This window comes from Barbatula barbatula (assembly GCF_947034865.1).
Source record: "Barbatula barbatula genome assembly, chromosome: 25".
Lineage (NCBI taxonomy): Eukaryota > Metazoa > Chordata > Actinopteri > Cypriniformes > Nemacheilidae > Barbatula > Barbatula barbatula.
In genome coordinates, this window is record NC_136788.1 from 16380768 (window position 1) to 16398538 (window position 17771).

The window sequence follows — 17771 nt, forward strand, 5'->3', positions numbered from 1 at the left end:
ATATCCATCAAAGTCGTTATTTTGATTTGTTTTTCGCACATAAAGACCTGGAAATCTCTCGGATGTCACCTAAAATATATTTATTTGTGCTCCGAAGACGCCAGGAGGTCTTAAAACATGTTGAATGTAACGTGGATGAGTAAAAAATAACACAATTTCCTTTAAAACATGATTTATTTTTATCTTAGTTTTGAGCAAACTCCTGGGATATTTTTTAACAAAATTGATTTATAAATGTGAAATAATCATGTTAGATGTCATGCAACAACAAGATTTCTTGTTGTATATAGCAAACAGTTTTTTATAGTATATACCACCGTATACTCAAATGAGTATTTTCCTCACTGGTTTCACATTGTCTTTTGAACAGCTGGAGTAACACACACTGTGATAATGGATGGACTGTATGATGATGTGAGGAGGGGCTTTAACATCGCGTCCCCCGCTGTGTCTGATAATAATTGATTGATGACGGGTCGGTGGCTGTCGACAGGTTAGTCGCATGTCTTTAACTCTGCTGGTGAAGCACTTACATGTGTGAAATAGCCAATTACTTTCCACCACCGCTCCAGTGATGAACCAATCGGCACACTCCATTTCTTTGGTGTTTTTATTCTTTTTGCATAGGACAAGACATAGTTGTACAATACAATGTTTAAAACGACCAAAGTTGAACAAAGTGGTGTACAGGGTGTGCGAGACAAAACAGGTCAATACGATTCAAACAATTAAACACAGAATGTAAAATGGATAAGGTTCATCATCGCACATCAGGTCAAAAAATATGAAATGCCAAAGAGAAGAAATACGTTTTAAGGGTGGACTTAAAAATAGATCAAGTTAAAGCAGTTCTGATATGAACCGGGTGACTATTCGACAACGTAGGGCCAACAACATAAGAAGCACGATCACCTCTGTTTTTAAGGATATAAAGCGTGAAGTATTTGGCCATGTCTGTTTATACATTTTTAAATCTGAAGAAAAATCAGAAGAATATAATTATATAAATGTTTTTATATATTATATTTATGGCTGTCAAACGATTAATCGCGATTAATTGCATTAAGAATAAAAGTTTGTGTTTACTGTATATATACACATCATTCATGTATACATATTTAGAAAATTTAGATGTTTTTGTTTATATCTACCAATTACTAAAAGTGTATACACTGTAAAAAATCCAAGTTGCAAAGTGTTCTCTCTACAAAGATAGAAAAGTAACTTTCTTTTTACAGTGTACGTACGTATAAGCGTCTATTCATTTTTATATTTTTTATATATGCATGTACATGTGTGTGTTTATGAATACCAAATTAATATGCACATGACACAGACAGAACTTCAATTTCGGATGCTATTAATCGCGATTAATCGGTTGACTGCCTTAATTAGATTTTTATTTTATTTCTCTTTTTTGTTTTAACAGTGTACAATCACAACCTTTCTGTTTGCTTTTGTTTACATAAACACATCAGATTCTATATGAATTGTGTGATTTGTCAGAGCCTGCGAAAAAACATCTGCTTTAGAAGCTCAATAAGATCATTGTATGTGAGCAGGCTCTGCTTCATTGTATTTTATTTCTGTATGCTTGTAGAGTCCAGCCGCACATTTAGATCGTGCCCTGGACCTCATTTACACACATGGATTTATCTTCGAGACTGTTAACGCGTGCAGCCAAGGCCGTACGTTTGTCCAGAAACGCATTACATAGCTTTTTCACATAGCTGGTGGAAAGTCAAACACTGCTGCTCTAATAGCTGTGAGCCACTGGCTGAAAAATCTGAATGCTGAAAATGATCATCACTGCAAAAATAGATTTAAAGAGACAGTCCTCCCAAAAATGAATATGCTTTCATCCATTACTCATCCTCATGTCATTCCAAACCTGTACGACTTTCTTTCTTTTGCCAAACACAAAAGAACATATTTCAGCAACGCTGATACCCAAAAAACATTTGACCCCATTGATCGACAGGTGCAATGCACCCTGGGATTGAAGGAGTAGAGACTGTTCGGCTGTCCCGCTCAGAAGACGTTGAGTGAGAAATGACTCCGGCAACCGCTGTGTGACCCCACAAACACAATCAAGCTGACGGAGACGGTTTGGTTATGGATGCTCTCGGCCGGCGGAGCGTGCAGGTCTGCTTTCGTGTGAAGATGCGGTTTGAGGTGGTCTGGAGCTGCTGGGACGCTGACATGTGACCCATCTGTCATCCACAACATCGCGTGGCTAAAAGACCTGCGGTATGTCAAACTGACAGATGTTTGTGCGTTGAAGAAATTCAAGACCATTGTAAAGCACTAGCAGGTGTGTTTTCAGATGAAGACATGTGTTACATGAAGTGACAGCCCTTTTTTTATTTACAGGTTTATATTTGTCAAGATAACACAGATCTTTACGTGAATAAATGCATTTGACGATGAGGATGCTACAGGACGAGATATATACTGAAGATTCATATTTACTGTTAAAGGATTGTATGAATTACTCGACATAAATTCTTGATAGTTCATATCATTCTTGTTTCGCCCAAGTAGCCAAAAGAACCTCGTGTTTCTCACATTTTATGTAGAATCTTCGTATGACAAACGTTAATTTTTTGTCAGTGAATAAAATTGTTTCCTAAAAAACGTCGCTGTCTCGTGAGTCCCAGAAATCATGAGTCTGCGTAGTGTTCCTGTAACCTGCGACTGAAAGCATCCGCAGTGGAAAGCGAACAAACCTGGATGTGTTAACAATGTGTGTGTTCTGCTGTCAGGCGTGTGTTTGTGTAACAGAGCGCTGGCTTTCTGCCCGGGCCGTTTCTCTTTCTCTCCCGCGCTGTTAGTTGGCCATCAGCCCGAGTTCAGTGGATTCTTCATCACTTCTGGATTACTGTCAGTGTGAGACCTGGAGATATTTCAATAGCATCTAAAAATCTGCATGTTAAGTAGAGCACTTACTCACTTTTTTAAAATTATAATGAACTCATCAAAATTATGAAATCAAACAAAGCAAACTATGGGAATTATGCTGTAACTTTAAAAATAAACTAAGAATAAATGAAAACGTGTTATATTTGATCATCTTCAGTGTAGTCACCTTTGGCTAGAATTTGCAGAAAAGTTTTCTTGTCATTTTTTCAAGCAGCTTCTTGAGGTCTCACCCAGTGATGCTTTTTAAGCAATAATAATGGAGTTCCCATCTTTTCTGTGCTCTTATTGACTGCTGTTCCTTCATTATTCAGTCAAAGTCATCCATTTAAAAAGTTTGTTTGCTAAATTATATTTTTGTCTATTAAACTAATTTCAGACATTTAAGAATTTTTTATAACGAGGAACATTTCACTCAAGTGTCCAAAAACGTTTGACCGGAAGTGCAAGTACTTATCATATTTTAAAATAAAGTAGTAAAGTTATAGATTTTTAATGTACTTAAATTCTGTATCAAAGGTAAAAAAACATGTAAAAATGACTAAAGAAATGAAATTGATGAAGTGATGTTATTTTTTCGGAGTAATGAAGTGATATTGTTTTTTCCAAAGTAAAAACACTCTCATACAGTACAGATACTTGAAAAATGTGCTTGAGTAAAAGTTAAAATAAGATGTGATCGATTTAATCATAATTCCTTGTGAGATCCAAATGTTAAATGATTACAGTTTTACTCTTTACCCCGGTCAAATCGCTGTAACACGCAGCCTCTCATCATGGTTTACTGCCACTAGGAACATAAAAACGATTTTCTTTGTTCTTCAAATACGAGTTGTCTGTATTTTCTGTATTTATTAATATATTTAGTATAATTTACTATGTTTAGTGTTCATATTAGTATAATTCATGAAAGTATCTTTTGTGTTAGAAATGTATTTCAATTGATGTGAAGTAACCTGAGATTTTACATTTTAAGCCGAGATTGCATGTTATTTTATATATTTATCTAACGCTATTTATATGTTCTATACGCCCTAGAATGTTGTGACAGACAAGTCTGTGTAGAGAAACTGGTTGTCTGCTTAAATTCACGCTTGTGAACCCACAACTCCAGGTGAATTATGGGTAGATAAGATAAGCAGGGTCCCGGCGCTCGTGTACCCGATACACCTCGCCTCTCTCTAATCTATGACAAAAACATTTCTCACAGAGATACAGGTGATATTGGGCAGTAAACTGGATGTAGTGTTCTGTACGGCGTGATTTCCCATCAGCCTCGTGTGCCGGCTGCAGAGGTGACCTCCGTTCCTCGGCTGCACGCTATATCCGGACGTTGACACATTTTATGAGCGATTAGGTGCGTTTCATAAAGATCCTGCTGTTCGGAGCGCTCTCTCCTGTCACCTTTGACCTCCGCGAGTCTGGATTCTGCAATTAGCTGGCAAAATGACCAGCACTAAATCCAATCCGGGCCAAAGGGTTGACATGGTAACCAGAGTGAGGCGGGAGCCGGCGAGTGTTATAGCTGCAGAGTTTATGTGTAGAGGGAAGATTGTGTGTATGTGCGTGTCTCGTGTCTGAAATTGCAGCTCGCTGTAGGTCAGGCAAAAGTGACCCGTCTGTCTCTGGATACACCATTTATTGAAATGTATTTATTCAACTATTCATTTTTCATTCAATAAACTTGGCTTTATACGTCATGAAACCGCCATACAGTTTTACATCAGATTCATTCAGGAATTGTCTAATGAAGGGATTTTATTTTGATTTATAGGTGTTGTAGGTTATGATATGATATATAATCCTGTAGCTCAGTGGTTTGAGGATGGCGCTAGCAACACCAAGGTCATGGGTTTGATCCCAGGGTAGTGAACATACATTTGCATATACAGATGTATAGAATAATGCAATGTAAGTCACTTTGGATAAAAGCGTCCGCCAAATGCATAAATGTACTGTACTGTACTATAGACCACTTCGCATGATGAAAAAACTGGTCCAGAAGCATTTTTAAATCTTACATATAATATAATCTTGAAGATATTCGTTTAACATTTCGATTCGGTTTAATGTTCTGTTGGTTGTATTTTATTCAAATTGTCAAAGCTGAAACAGGACGTTCTTCTAGATAAGCGTTGGATCAGCATTGCTTACATTTTCTGAAGGGGTCTATATACAGTATGACTGTCTACTGTGCTATGTTCTATATATTGTTATCAGGGTTCTAAATTAACTTTTTTGATGTTTTGAACTTTCTAAAGTTACCAGCCAATCAGAATTTCCACTAGCCAATTTTTTTCGGGTGAAAATATGAGTAACACTGAATGCATTTGATCATTTTATTAACAATTTTGGCATGAAAAATACATATAAAGTACAATACATACAACAAAATATACACAGAAAGTGCATACATTTCAAGTTTGGGATTTATCTACGTTTTGTTTTTTTCTTTCGCGTACATGCGGAAATCCTGACAAAACATGACGACATTTTCGTGATCAAACACAAGCCATTCACGACCCGTCAGCCATTTGGCATTAAATTTTCTTTTCTTCGTTTCTCTGTTGATATCCTCATCCCCTGCCTCGTTCCTCTTCTCGCCCCCAGAAGTCTGTCCCAAACACCGCCTCATTTAGTTTAGCTAATCTTAACTTTATACTTTACTTTGCTAGCTAGCTATCTAGCTAAACTCCGTCTTATTTCAGTCTGCTCCCTGCTCTGGCTCCGTTCGTTTCCATGGTTTCTCGCGCTGGTTTCACTACAAACTGCGCGCAGCCAATGGGCGTATGAAACGTCACCACGTAGCATTACGAAACAGTGTTCTTGGGAAATGTAGGAAGTACTGTCAGGTGGATAAATGCATAGGATAAATGACCGAGAACAGAGCCTTATGTATCATGCATGTAATGCCTCATGCATCACTGGCCAAACTGGCTAGTAAGTTTTTATTAACAATGTTAATTTAGAACCCTGATTGTTATATAATATTTTACTGTGTACTTAACATTACTGTATTGTGCCATGTACCATGTATTGCTATACCATACTATACCGTATACTATACATTACTATACTCACCCAGTGTATACTGTACTCTATAGTATACGTTACATTGCTATACCACATTATACCGCATACTATACATCGCTATACTGTAGTCATGTATATTTAAAGATATACTATATATTTCTACACCACATTGTACCATATACTGTGCATTGCTACGCTGTTCTATATACCATACTTTATTAATATATACAGTACCATACATGCATAACTACACTGTATACGATACTATATGTTCTACGATATATTACTTTATCGTTTTATACTGTGCTGTACCATGCTATAATGTACTGTACTGTATCTAAGTATACTTTACTATACTGTATTGTACTATATTTTACTGTCCTGCATACTATATTGTACTATACTTTGCTTTCATATGCTTTAACTCTCAAATCTAATGTGATACGGTTAGACCTTTCATCCAGTTTGATGTTAATGATGTTTAGTCACATGACATGAGCCGATGATGTCACCAGAGCTGTAGTCTTATGAACAACATGATGCATGTGAATACGGTTTTGATCGCATCTGTTTTATAATGCAGCTTTCGTCCTGAGTCACTGGGTGTTGAGGGACCCAAACAAACACAAGCACACGTCTACCGCGTTTGATTGACAGTTTTCATCATCAGTAACCTCTCCTCGCAAAATAAGATAAGCTCTGTTTGTTTTCCAACGCACATTTTTCTGTGTAAACAACGTCTTTTCATATCAGCTCCCGGGCGCTCGCGTTCCATTCATGATGTCTCTGATGATGCTGAGTGCTGTCGAGCGTCGTGACTGTATTAAGGTTTATGAGTTATGGAGACGCATGAATGCAGTCTAGTGAAAAGTCATTCCCAGTAAAGTTCGGTGGGTAATATTTATGTGTTTGCTTATGATAACGACGAACACTTGAGCGCTGTGGTTCTGTTTTTAAAACAAGGTTGGATTTAATATTCCAGCTTTATGAACAACATCGGGTCATAACGTCCATTATTATGAAATATCATTGTGAAGGTTGTTTTCATTTGTACATATTTGTTTGTTTTAAGATCATATCTTCTGTATGTGTGTTGTATAAGAACAATGGTTACAGAAACGCGTTGGATCACGGAAGGACAGCCGGCGGTTATTTGTTGCTCTGTGGCCGCCGAATCTCTCAGTGTGTGCCGGGCTGTGACCGGCCCTCTCTGCGAGAGCTCTTGAACTTTGACCCCGTCTGAGATAAATGATAGTTTCTCATGCTCTCATAAGCACGGCTTGATGGGTGAATATAACGGGCCATTGGTGTAATGTGCTGTGCGCTTTGAGCTGGAAACTCTTCCCAGAAGCCCCTAATTCATCTCTTCTGGATTATCAGCGTGTCAGAGAAGAAGCTCGAGTGTGAGATCAAATGAAGAGGAATGTGTTGATGTTTGATGATGAACGTTGTGTGTGTGTAATACCCGCGGTTCTTTATCTCTTAAGAGTCTCATCCATCTCAATGAAAGTGTGCAATTTCAATTCTGAAACTGGATTTAACACTTTTCAGTTTTACTTCCATAATTAAAATTGGAAATATATGATGGTAAGAGACTGTATGCATCAGGAATCGAAGCGTGTCAATGCTTCATTATTTCTAATTATTTAGATAAAAATAAGATGGAGTATTCATATCATTTATTCGAATTATATTTTGTTGGGTTATGTTCCAGATTTTGCAGAAATATCTACGATATTTTAACTAGAGTTCTATGTTTGTTTTCTGAAGTCTCTTACATATCAAGTTCACAGAAAGTGCAAAGCTGCAGAATCCGAACATGAACATAAAAACGTAAATGGCCTGCTGTGTGAAAATCATCAGTTTTTTGTGTTTCCGTTGCAGTTTGGTGCCATGATGCAGGAACAGGATCTGCAGACAAAAGCTTTCTTCACTCTCAAGGATCTTTGAAAATGTCTTTGCACTCATCAACAAGAAAAATACCGGTGAGACTTTTTGTCTCGTCTTCTGTGTGTTGTAAATGGCCGCCCTAGGTAATACGTTTGACAAACAAATATAGTTGTCCAGATTTTATGGAATGGATGTCCACAGACGTGTGGCTCTTTATGAGTCAATCCTGCCGGCTCAGCTTCAAAACAGGCTTGTAAAATTGTTTCACCCTGGAGGTCAAGAGAAACACAAAACCAATCTGAAGAGTCTATGAGTCGATGCTCACCCGCGAGATTTCAGTGTCGTGATTCCAGCAAATCAACCTGATCATAGATTTCTGTTATAGCAGAATATAGTAAAAGTCAAAATGTTTTAATATAGAACTTATATTACAGCTCATTAAAGTTCTGTTGATAAACATTTAATACATGAGTCAGTTTGCTCTCACTTCTCTGATAAAACCGTTGGCGCGGTCCCCTCTGATTCTGATCTGAGATTCAGTTTTGCGTTCTTGTTTCTGTATAAATAATTCATGTTTTCACACTCCTCTCTGCGGGCGATGGCAAATCTCACGTGGAATCGTCGCACAACAAATATTTTGAAACCGGAAACTTTTGAGGAACTTGGAAAACTGTGGCGGCTCTGAGGACTTTAATAATTAATGTGCAGATCTCAGCGTGTGTCGTATTTTGTATTAAACAGGGACAATGTTAGCTGGTGAATGTGTTGTGATGATATACGTTGTTAGAATGTCACAATCTCATCCAGGTTTCCTAATCTGACTGAACGATGATTTGATGATAGATGTGATGGACACTCGTCACTAGCCAATGGAAAATCTTCCATCGGACGCATGAACAGATGTGATCCAAAGGTACATTTCTAGAGTTGAAGTCTAAAGGGAATGAATAGAAACTCCATCAGGGTTTGTGGGTGGCACTTCATTCAGACACATTTACCCTACTATTTTAATAAATCTGTATTTGAATATACAGATTAATGTTATAGTAAATCCTAATCTTACAGTCTAAAATAAAATTGTTTGTATGATTCTATAAAGAACCAATAACATCCACACAAACTTTACGCTTCACAAAACATTTCTTACGGTTGAAGATTTTTTTATTAACTGAAATGTTTTACAGCACTTTTTTTAATCTCGCCTCTTCACACTGTTTAAGATACACAACAGCCTTCTTAAAGATGCTCTTTGAGAAATATGAAATGTTTTTTTATTCATGAAATCATGGTCAGGGACCTTTTCACGTTTTCGGGTTTCTGAGAGTTGAGTAAACTTCTATAGCGGTGATTGTGAGACCACCACAAATATATTTAATATTGCATTCACATTTGCTCAAACAGCAAAAGAACAAGTCAGCGATAGTGTTTTCATAACTTTCAACAAAATAAATAAAAAGAACGAGAGTCTGATTACGGCAGTCAATGATGTGAAATTTACCGTGAGACTTCCATAGACGATGTATAAGAAACATCCTCGCATTAGCGTTGCCTTCTTTTTGTAATTTGATGCAAAGGTAATATAATACAATGTTTATATTTGAAAAATGAAAATATAAAAACGTAAGATGCTGATGAGCGTCGAAAGCGTCGTCACAGGCTTGTGACAAAGAACCATTTGTGACCATCTTGAAACTGAATTTTCCACATTGACATCTACCAAGCTTTGAGGCTGTTGTGGCGGACCTCATGGTTTGTCTGTCCGACTGCTTTGTGATGTTGTGTGAGATGGTGATTTTACGACCCAAACAGGCCATTATGAAGCTCAAACCCCTCGGGACACAGAGATTTGGTTCTGCTGGTTCCCGCTGTTTGTTATCACACAGTTGGTTCTCCACATGTTACAGTACACGGACAGCTGTTTAATTACACCTGATGAAATGAGAAACATTCTCTCTCTCTCTGAGGGTTTGTGGGTAATTTGTGTTGCTTGCTGTGACTCAGTCAGAGGTTGATTTGTTGAGCGCTGTAGCTGTTAGCCATTAGCGTCCCCAAGCTGTGAAAGCCTCCTCAATCTGTGCAGAATGATGTCATAAAAACCATTGATCCGTATTGGTGGAAGTAAGAGATCGTAGGTTTCCAATGCTTTTATCTTCAAAATGTCAATTTTGTCAATGTTTTGTAGGTTGGGATTTATAAATATAATTGAGATTAAACACTGAAATCAAATAAAAAAACACAAAAAAGCCTAAAGTGACAACCGTAATCTGTTTCAAGAGTGTGCGTGAACACGGTCGTATTAAAAACTCTCAGTCGCGGTGCGAGTACATCATACATGTTTCTCATGTCTATATTCATACATCACATGTCAGCGAAAGACGTTCGGCGCGTCCCTTTGTTTATCGTGTTTTTTTAAATTAAAGTTGCGTGTGATGTCAGACAGAAATGGGACGCGTTTGGCAAACACAAGCTTGTGTCTGATATCTGTTGTGTTGATGGGGGGTTATGTGTGCTGTGATGTTTGTGGGACACAGATGATGGTCTGCGTGTGAGCGTCTCATTAATGTTCTGTGCGCTGACAGACGTACACAAATGTAAAGCAGGTGGGATTTAAACGCATTCAGCAGCTCTTCACACACACACACACACACTGAAAGTAGTATTTAGTAGATTTTATGAAATAAAATACGTTTTTAACCAAAAAATGTAGTTAAAATAACGTAGAAATCTTGGGAATAAAATCGACAAATTTTGTCAATAAAGTCAATCCAACCCGATTTTATTACGTTAACCCCATTTAAATTGTTCAAATTAATTTATTACATAAATAATTTTTGTAGATAGAACCACGTTGGCAGTTGATCTGCAGTTCCCAGCATGCTTTGTATCTGACTGCATTAGGAGATACGTTTTCACGATTCATTTAAGTGTTTTTCAGTAAAAAGAAAGATTTTTTTTGAGATTTTGGACAGTTTTGGTGTTTATTTTGTGTTTTTGTAGCGGTATGTGTTAATGTAAGTACAGAGACAACCGGTCTCTTCTCGCTTGACCATCTTTGTTGTAAATAAACTTGTATATTTCAATATGAAAGTAAGTGATCCGTGAAGTTTTAGTTTAGACACATGATTTTGATTTTGTTTAATTTAAGTAACAATTATTTGATATTTTAACAAAAACGAAATGTATTTAACTTATTTATTCTGGCTAGTAAGTCGTACTTGAATTAAAGGAGGATTATAAAGGATTTTATTAAGTAAATGCTACGAGTAATTTTTTTAGTGCACACACATATACGTGTTTGATATGATCTAATTTTTGACCGTATAGATTTACTGCCGCGTCAGCAGGAATACAACAGTTTCACCCCACATGCATAAAACATATTGACAGTATATAGTTGTAAAATAATAAATCAGTGTAAATATATGTGGTTTCATATATGAGGCTGAAGCGTCGGATATGGAGTAGCTCTCTCCAAATAGCTTTTCATCCTAAATGTATGATAGTTTGTTGTGTATATATTTTCTTGAATGGGAGATGAAGATCTTGAGAACTCAGAGCGTCTGAAGAAACACTAACACTGAATTCCACATGATGACGTGAGTTTGAAGTGATGCTTTCTGAACTTTATAATTTACCCATGATTCTGTACCCTGACTCACAGAAAAGTCTGAAATACAATTTCAGCGGCGAGTAACCCTTACCATGCCCTTTGAATTCAATATCACACACTTACTGGAGACCCTTTGATCTGAAATGGACACTTCAGCAGGTGGCACTTCACAGAACTTCAAAATGCCCGTTGCAAAGATTTTCCTCATGTTGGAACTGGAAGAGAACTTGTGTTTGCGAGTAGTCTTGTTCGTATGACCTTGTGGGGACCAAACACCTAAGATCACCCACATTGTGGTAGTGGTCCCACCAGAGAAATCAATTGTTTGATCCTAAGTGATTATTTTTATTTGGAAATGTAAAAAATGCAAAGGTTTGTGTGAGCTGAGGGGATGGAAAATGGCATCAGGGCAATGTTTAAATGATAGGAGTCTATGGCAAGTCCTCACAAAGACACCAAAGGAAATGTGTGTGTAGTTGTGTGGTTGCCCCGTGCTTTGCATCCGGGGCAGGTGAGTAAAACTAAAGCCCAGTAAATCCGATTATTTCCTCCCGATGGGAATTGGCTGATCGTCAGCTGATGAGAGCTCATTTACTCATAACGTGTGTGTGTGTGTGTGTGTGTGTGTGTGTGCATGTGTGTGTGTGTGCATGTGTGCGTGCGTGTGTGTGCGCGTGTGAACTCCAGGGCCAATTACTTAACAATTACCGCTGTTTAATTCTGTGAGACGGTGGGCTTTAATCTTCTCAGTGGGACGTGTGACATCTCTTCTGATCGCTACTTGTTTTTGGAGACGTTTGTAAAAGAATTAAATCCCACCTGCTGTGATCGACACGCAGACTTTCTTTGGCTCGTAATTTGGACAGTTTTTCTCTTTTGTGTTATTCATGCCTGGCAGTTGGAATGATAAGATTTTTCATGCATTGTTTAGGGATGCGCAATATTTTAGTTAGTGTATTTAACATGTTTCAAATTAATTTTGAGTGTTTCGGTGTGAAACAATACAGATTTATAATATCAGCCATCGTTAAGAGTGAATCATTATATACATATGGCTTGTGTACATTGGTGGGTCTGTAATGATGAGTAATGATATGTCGCATATTTTCAGATCAAGTCTTTTATTATCATTCAGCTGCGTGTCTGAAGAAATTGCGTGTCTCTAACAGGTCCTGGAGACCATTCGCATACGGTGTGACAGCATGGAAGTACCACGCTACACACAAGGCATTGCATGATATGTACAGCACATAACACAGCATACATATGTACACACATAACAGTGACACTGGGTAGCTGAGACAGAAACACGGCAACACAATTATATAAAAATGTTAGTGTGTGTATATGTCAATTGTCTTGCACATTGTGTGGTCTCTGTGGGTTTGTTAGTGTGAGTGACCTACTTTGCTTTTTGCATTTTATGGTGAAAAGCTTCTGATCAATTCCACTGTGAGCTCCATTTCCCCAACCAGTAATACCAGTATAAGACTGAAAACCACTTTACATCTCTACCGCAGCGCACACACCAACACACTGCACAAACACACACACAGATGCACACAGAACACACATGCTAGCACGTACATATAAACAGAACACACACACACAATCACAGACTGTACAGTACATACAGTATAGCACCAAGATATTGTGGCGATGGCATACGGTGAAAGGAGATTAATCAAAGCATGAGCCGACTACGCCACCCCGGATAGGGCCAGGGACCCAAAATTAAGTAAATCACCAAAAGCTCACAGGTTCGTTATTGGCTGAGACAGGTAGCAGACAAAAGGGAAGCTGGTAAACAATTTATTTCACACACACCATCTAAAATACAAAATCACATTTAATTAAAGTCATTAAAAGAAACAGGCCATCATCTTCGTACAAAGCATACACACACTTAAAACGTCCAACCCAGAATTGGGGAAAGTCGTCTGATTGATCCGACAACCGTTGTGCTCACTCACGTCACCACACGCCAAATGTTTCGATATTGTGGACACTACAAACAAGTCAACCACAGCACCACATACAGAGGATCTCGACCGCGACTAATTCCCCCTAATTCTGGAACGAAAAGAAAATTAATAAACTCAATCCCAAAATCACTTACACAAAACAAATTAAACCAAATCACTTAAACAAAACAAATTAAACCAAATCACTTAAACAAAACAAACGAAGTAAACCAAATCACTTACACAAAACGAATTAAACAAAATAAATTTTAAACAAAACGAATTAAACAAAATCAATTTAAACAAAACAAGTTACGCCCAAAATGACATCGATAATAATAGCTAGTCCGGTAATCACCAGTCCCCCGAGAAAGAGAGCCAAATGTCGTGCCTATAGACACGCAGAACGCGATATCGAAGCACGTCAACAGACACTAAATGGTTATTATACACTGGAAATAACTGCCAGCTAAATGGGAATAGATCCTCCACACCAACCGGGACAAAGACGCTGTCCCAGGCACGGCAACGAGTGAAAGAGCAAAAACGGAAATAAACACGACTCTACGGACTGTCCACTTCGGTCCGGAACAGTCAGCTTCACGCATCCGCTACGCAGTGAAATGAAAGTGGAAGGTAAATTAAGCGTCGCACTAAAAGTAACGGGTCTGGAAACAACCCGGTTCAGGAATCCACTAGGCAGTCAGGTAGGAGAAATGGTAAGTTGGACGAATCAGTGCGAACAATAGTGGCACTGTCTATCTCGGAAAACACTCCAGTTCAAGCAGTCGTTATACATGCAGGTACGATAGCGCTAGTCCATAAGGGAGAATCACAGCCCCAAATAGCGCCGGTATCAGCCTGCGAACTGGCGTCGGTTCAGCCTGCTGCAACACCTCCAACACCCAAAGTCACTGCAAAAATATAACAAGCAAATGAATTTAGAGGGAAAATACATTCCCACAACCCTATACGTGAAAATGAGTAACACACCTGCAGCTAATGACCCGTAATGCACCACGCACTTGACGCGGACTTCACTAATGGCTCTCGAAAATACATGGCCATTCACAAATGCCCGCAGTACTCCTCAACCACACTGTAATTTAAATGCATCTCCATTTACCCTGTTTGACATTAAATATCAACACTTTAACTGCCACTGGTAGCTCTTACCTCTTGGACGTGTAGCCCAACCCACCGGAAATAAAGGTACTCCCGGAAGCCCTATAGGACACACCTGTGTGACATGCCAGTCCTATCTACCTTTATACCCCCGGACCGTACCATTTCCTCAAACATAGGTGGGTCAGGCAATCGCATCACCACAATCTACCCCCCCCACAAGTCATCGTAGTCCCGACGATGAACAACGTAGCCTCAAGGTCTGAAAGCCATAGCACGATTTAGCCCTGAAGTAGACCCAGCAGAAATCTGATGAGCCTCAGCCCCTACGGTCCGTGGTAAATGGTACAAATTCGTATGCTGCCCGGCCCTAGCACGTCTAGGTCTAACGATCCTTTCGGAGATACTAGACGGTCCGATAGAATCTGGTACTACGTCTAATGGTACACTTACACTCCTCTCGCTCCCCCCAACTGCACCCCCAGGTACCGCAGGACTCGCCCTTACCTCTGGCGATGCTCTATTCACCCCAATGCTCTCTGGAATTTCTGATGGGGCCTGGGTCACCACCAAGGCTAAATCCCCATCCTCAAATTCCTCAAAGCCTTCCTCTCTTACTGAAGGTACTGGCAACTCCGGCCAATCCTTAAAGGACTCGGTCGGCATGGGATCCCTTTGAACTCTGGGTTTTAGGGACACTCTATGCACGTTACGGACTTTAGTGAGATCTTGCACTGGTGCTACAGAGTACACCGATCCCCCATCCCGTGGCACTCGAACTACCTGATAGATGATCGAGCTCCACAGATCCTGGATCTTATGGCGCCCGGAGAACCCACGTTCTCGCAGATAGACCCTTTGGCCCTCTTCTAGCGGTTGCTCTTTTACCCGTTGATCATGCTTCGCCTTGCGATGCTGAGCTGCGGCCTGCAACCGCTCACGGGCACCTTCGAAGGCCACTTTAAGGCAAGCCTGATGCTCTTCCATCCAATGATGGACTCCACCAGCCACTGGTTCTTGCACCCGACCAAGCAAGAAATCCACAGGCAGTCTAGGCTCTTGCCCGAACATCAAAAAATAAGGACTCTCACCGGTGGCTTGATGGAGAGTGGTATTATAGCAAAATACCACCTGGGACAAACAAGAGGCCCAATCCCTCTTCCTTCCAGTGGGCAAGGTCCGCAACAAATTGTGCAGGGTACGGTTAAACCGTTCACACTGGCCATTACCAGCTGGATGGTATGCGGTAGTACGAGACTTACCCACCTGGTAAAGGGTGCACAACTGCTGGATAAGATGCGATTCGAAGTTACGTCCCTGGTCCGAATGGATACGGCCTGGGACCCCAAACTTAAAGAACCATTCGTCAACCAGGACGCGAGCCACAGTCGCCGCCTGTTGGTCCCGAGTAGGGATTGCCACTGTGAATTTACTAAAAATGTCTGTCATTATTAACACGTTTTCATGCCCCGAACGAGAAGGTTCTAGGACCGTAAAATCAATGGCCACTATCTCATTTGGACGGGAAGCTAACAGATGGGCCATGTAGCTTCTGGGGACTGGGGCAGCCTCTTTGGCTTGCTGGCACCGCTCACATTGCTGTATCCAACGGGCTACATCGGCCGACATCCCAGGCCAGTAGCACCGCTGTCGCACCAGTTCCAAAGTGCGCTCGGTGCCTTGGTGCCCATGACACTGATGCAGTTGGGTCAACACTTCAGTCTGTAACACAACAGGCAGCACCAGCTGCAACACCTTTGCACCACCATCAGGACTGCAAACCCGTCGATATAATAGGCCCCCCAGTTCCTCCAACCGCTCCCATTGCCGGAGTAACACCAACACTAGCTTGGGTAACTGTCGTCGTTCTTGGGGCCCTGGGCCTTGCCCTTGGCGCCAAAATTTAAAAGCTGAACTGATAATGGGATCCTCCTCCTGTAATCGAGCCAACTCTGGTCTAGATCGATTTGGCATCACCTGCATGGCCCTCACAGTGGTGGAGTCTGCCCGATCCACCACTCCAGCACGCCTAAGCAGTTCAGGAACTAATGTTCCCAACGAGCCTTCCCTTTCCAGGTACCGTTCCTTAGGAGTCATGCGTGATAGCGCATCCGCATTCTGGTTAGATCTCCCGGATCGGTACTGCACTTCGAAATCAAAGGCCGCTAGTTCAGCTGCCCATCGCTGTTCGGTGGCACCTAACTTAGCAGTCGCCAAATGACTAAGGGGGTTATTGTCTGTACGAACGATACAACGATGGCCCAATAAGTACTCACGAAACTTTTCAGCCATGGCCCATTTTAGAGCCAAAAACTCAAGCCGCATAGAACTATAGGTAGCAGTGTTACGCTCTGCAGGACGCAGGCTACGGCTGGCATAGGCCACTGGTCTCACCTTGCCCCCAATCTCTTGAGACAGTACAGCACCTAACCCTACATAGCTGGCATCGACTTCCAAGATAAACGGTAACTTAAAATCAGCATATGCCAGGACTGGTGTGGTGGCAAGCTTAGCTTTCAGGGTCCGGAATGCTTGTTCACACTGTTCGGACCATAACGCATCCAACTCCTGTATCTTAGTTCTCCCCTTCCCTTGTCCTACCTCCCCTACCAGCCGATGCAACGGTGCTGCTATCTGAGCAAACCCTTCCACAAATCGCCGATAGTAACTACCAAATCCCAGAAAGGTACGTAGCTCTGACACAGTCTTGGGGCGTGGCCACTGCGCCACAACCTCAACCTTTGCCGGGTCTGTGGCCACTCCTTGGGGGGATATTACGTGTCCTAAGTACTGCACCTTTTCTCTAAAAAATGCACACTTGGCCAAGTTTACCTTAAGATCAGCAGCCCGCAACCGTTCCAGCACCATCCTCAACCTCTGTAAATGATGTTGCACAGAGGAGGAATAGACAATAATATCGTCTAGATACAGCAGGAGAGACTGATGTTGCTGGTCGCCAAACAGCCGTTGCATCAACCGCTGGAAGGTGCCTGGTGCGTTACACAAACCAAAAGGCATACGGTTCCATTCATATAAACCAAAAGGTGTACAAAAAGCTGTTTTGTAGCGATCAGCCTCTGCAACCGGGACTTGATTATATCCGCTGGCCAGATCTAGCGTAGTGAACCAGCGAGCCCCTGTCAATGAATCCAATGTCTCATCGATTCGAGGCAGTGGAAACGAATCTTTCCGAGTTTTAGCATTGAGTTGGCGGTAGTCTACGCACATGC